The sequence below is a fragment of the Pollachius pollachius genome (assembly GCF_949987615.1).
Source record: "Pollachius pollachius genome assembly, chromosome: 16".
NCBI classification, from domain to species: domain Eukaryota; kingdom Metazoa; phylum Chordata; class Actinopteri; order Gadiformes; family Gadidae; genus Pollachius; species Pollachius pollachius.
Genome location: NC_136949.1, coordinates 18,879,049 through 18,883,223, shown reverse-complemented (window position 1 = coordinate 18,883,223; position 4,175 = coordinate 18,879,049). Strand labels below are relative to the sequence as shown.

At 45.7% G+C, this 4,175-nt stretch overlaps 1 long non-coding RNA gene across 1 annotated transcript; it reads left to right on the top strand.

The window, feature by feature from the left end:
• The first annotated feature begins 540 nt into the window (after window positions 1-540).
• On the top strand, window positions 541-3,972 carry LOC307087808. The gene is made up of 4 exons (XR_013812513.1): window positions 541-664; window positions 2,182-2,249; window positions 2,860-2,903; window positions 3,873-3,972. It is a non-coding gene; the product is annotated as an uncharacterized lncRNA (long non-coding RNA).
• The last annotated feature ends 203 nt before the right edge of the window (window positions 3,973-4,175 follow it).

The following is a 4,175-nucleotide window of genomic DNA, read 5'->3' as shown; positions in this document are numbered from 1 at the left end:
ATTGTACTTCTTCTCTGTGACTGTGAATCTGATGTCTCACTTTGGTATACTTTTACCAAACCAGGTGAGCCGAAAAACCTGCAGCAGTTGTTTCGCAGCTCTCTCAAACAAGGGAAAACTAAAGGCCAAAACGGGGTCCCTGGATAGGAAGTGGGCGGAAGGGGTCCTGAAAAATCGAAACGCGGCAAGAGTGGTGAACTCTGCCCTATTGCAGTAAGTAGAAAAGCTCATATTTCATTAAGTATTAATGATTTGCTTCACCTTCATTAATACTTCTGTGATAGAGCAAGGACCTAATTTTACAAAAATAAGTGTAATCTGTAAGTGTAAAAAAGCAAGACTATATTCCAGGTGACCTATTTCAAAGCCACAATTTAAAAAAGCATTTGGGGAGATTGTAATGTTGTTTAAAGTAATTTTGTTTTTAATATGGTGGAAAAAGAATGCAGTGAGAATAACTAATGTTTGCTTATCTGCATTTATCTATTACAGGTGAAAAAACTAAGTGCATTGGGCTATGTCCCAATTTTATTTTATGCCAGAAGGGAGAAAGCCTCTGGAAAGTGGGTGGCTGATGTGATGAACCAGCTGACACCCACTGAGGATAACCTCAAAATTTTAGCCAGTATGAAAAAGGCATACAATTTTGTTTTGCTTAAAGAAGGTAGGATTTGTTTCATTTAAAAGTCATGACAGTTTCAAACGTTTTGCCTTTGCTGATGTGTACATATCGAATATCAACATACACATTTAATATTGTAGGGAACCAGCCCCAGCCCCAGCCCCAGCCTCAGCCCCAGCCTCAGCCTCAGCCTCAGCCCCAGCCCCAGCCCCAGCCCCAGCCTCAGGCCTTTGCCCTGGCCGAGCCCCAGGCCCAGCACCAGCCTCAGGCCCTGGCCCAGCCCCAGGCCCTGGCCCTGGCCCTGGCCGAGCCCGAGCCTCAATATCATATATTGGACCTATACCCTGTCTTGCCCCAGCCCGAGCCCGAGCCCCAGCCCCAGGCCCTGGCCCAGCCCCAGCCTCAGCCCGAGCCCCAGCCCCAGGCCCTGGCCCAGCACCAGCCTCAGGCCCTGGCCCAGCCCCAGGCCCAGCACCAGCCCCAGGCCCTGGCCCAGCCCCAGCCTCAATATCATATATTGGACCTATACCCTTTCTTGCCCCAGGCCCTAGCCCAGCCCCAGCCTCAGCCCGAGCCCCAGCCCCAGGCCCTAGCCCAGCCCCAGCCTCAGGCCCTGGCCCAGCCCCAGGCCCAGCACCAGCCCCAGGCCCTGGCCCAGCCCCAGGCCCAGCCCCAGCCACAGGCCCTGACCCAGTCCAAGCACCAGCCTCAGGCCCTGGCCCAGCACCAGCCCCAGGCCCAGCCAACGCCTCAGGCCCTGGCCCAGCACCAGCCCCAGTCTCAGGCCCTGGCCGAGCACCAGCCTCAGGCCCTGGCCCAGCACCAGCCCCAGCCTCAGGCCCAGCCCCAGCCTCAGGCCCTGGCCCAGCACCAGTCTCAGGCCCTGGCCCAGCACCAGCCTCAGGCCCTGGCCCAGCACCAGCCTCAGGCCCTGGCCCAGCCCCAGCCTCAGGCCCTGGCCCAGCCCCAGCCTCAGGCCCTGGCCCAGCCCCAGGCCCAGCACCAGCCCCAGGCCCTGGCCCAGCCCCAGCTACAGGCCCTGACCCAGTCCAAGCACCAGCCTCAGGCCCAGCCCCAGCCTCAGGCCCTGGCCCAGCACCAGCCCCAGCCTCAGGCCCTGGCCCAGCACCAGCCCCAGGCCCAGCCCCAGCCTCAGGCCCTGGCCAAACCCCCCCCCCAAAAAAGAAAGTGTAGGTGAACTTCAGTCTTAGCACACTATGTACGAATTTCCCATTTTTGTAATCATTATTCATGAAATACAGAAATCCTCAGGTGAATTTGGCTCCAGTCCTTTCGGCTAGGCAGTACGATTTTATTAATTTTGTAATTAGGCTACATTTCGGCCATGAAATCACTGAATTTGATGGCTAATACATTCTTTAGTTACTTAGCTGTATTTAGCTGGACCATGTTTAATGTTGTTCCCCAGATTTTATGAAAACTATCTAAAAATTAGTTAAAGTTTCATACAAATGCACAAGACTGCAGATCGTGTTACATTCCTCTACTTACTGTTTGACATTTATGGTTAATTAATATTTTCTTTTTTGTCATTTAAGGTTGCCGGAAATGTAGTAGGCAAAAAATATTTCATTATGACGCCGTCACAGAAAGGAGGATGAATGAGGTAAGATAGAAATATATTTTTCATTAGGCTGTCTGATAATCTCTCCATTGTCTCAGACTCATCTGGCATTTCACATATCACAAAACACTGGCCATTTAAGCAAGTGGTTACCAACTTCAGTCATTCTTGTCCTTGGCATGAATTACATGCAGGCTCAACAACGGCCATGGCCCTTTGCGTGATGTCCCTTTGAAAATCTGAGGTTCACAGGCCACTGTGGCCTTGGTGCCCCCTTTCAATATTCTGCTTTGCGTCCGACTATAGCGATTTTTATTTAGCCTATGGCCTGTCAAAACCATCTAATAGAAAATAAATGTTACAAGCAGCCTAGATATCTGTACATATAAAAATCAGATGATTTACAGTTCAATGTAATATCTCATGTTTCATTTTTTTGTAATGTTTCATATAGTGATGCAGGTCTACTGCTGTGAATAGGCTAAATACAACTCCATTTTTATGTAGCCTACTGTATAGTTAACTTTGGCCTTGGTGCCCTGACGTGTGGCCTTTGTGCCCCCCACCAAATATGCCCATCTGAAGGCCAAGTGGCCTTGCCACTAAAATTATGAAATTCCAAGCCTGATTATATGTATGTGTCTTTCTGTAGGGGCGAGCAGAAGTAAGGGTGAGATGGTTACCTTGCTCTGCATGGTAAGCACTGGTTTATATTGCCTTCATACATGTATTTTCTGGTTCCACTTTTAACCATCTCATATGTATAAAGGTTGGAACGTATATTGTAGCACACACAACTTTGAATGTACAGGTGGGTCTCCGAAAATTAGAATATTGTGAAAAGAGTCGATGCAGCCTTCTACCAGAAGATTTTAGAGTTGACGAGCTTTATGGAGATGCTGATTTCCTTTTCCAGCAGGACTCAGCACCTGCCACAGTGCCAAAACTGCTAGTAACTGGTTTGCTTACCATGGTATTACCGTGGTTAACTCATCTCCTCTGAACCCCATAGAGAATCTGTGGGAAATTGTCAAGAAGACAATATTTTGAAATTATTATTTTGGTTTTCATGAGCTGTAAACTGTAATCATCAAGATAGATTAAAACCTAAGAATTGCTTGTAATATTTCACTTTATATCTAATGAATCTAGAATATATTGACTATTAGCTTTTTTGAAATACATTTGGGGGACAAATTTAACTTGTTCACAATATTGTTATTTTTGAGAGCCATCTGTATAATAATTACACTATTGGTATAGGATGGAGTAAATGCTGTGTCACATATCGTTTAGAGGATTTAGCCACTTTCTCTTATCAATATCATGCCTGGTGCCATGCATAATTGTCCCTGTGTGAGTCCCTGTAGGAAGTAGACATTCACCAATACATTGGCAGAACATCAGTATCGGCCAAGATCATCCTCGTTGACTGAGATCGGCTATTGGCTAGTTTACTTTCTATGACTTAATAGATGAGAGTGGCTGATGTGTATCTGTTACATTGCATCAAGCACTCTATATGTATATGTTTGTATAAAAACAATATAATACAAGACGTACAATACTTTTGGAAAATATATACGCTGTGAAACTATTATTTATTAAAATGGCTCCTCCATTTTTCACTGTTCTAATGTTATTTTGCGCTACTTTTACTTACAGTGGAAAAACCTGGGAGGAGACATGGGAGCTGGCCTGCCAGTTCCCATCCTAAGATGCCGGCCAGACTTTTTTCATTTATTATAATTGATTTTTGTTTAAAATAAAGGAAAGTATACCTATATTTCTGTTTACGTCTTTCCATTAGCCTTGTGGATTAAAGATGAATTAATTATTGCCAAAAATGATTGAATGAATTTTTGGTTTTACTTTTCCATCGTGTTTAGAAACATCATGTGACAGTTTTGTATTTTTTTTTAAATATTGTAGAAGAAAATATGGGAAACAAACATAAATAATGCATAA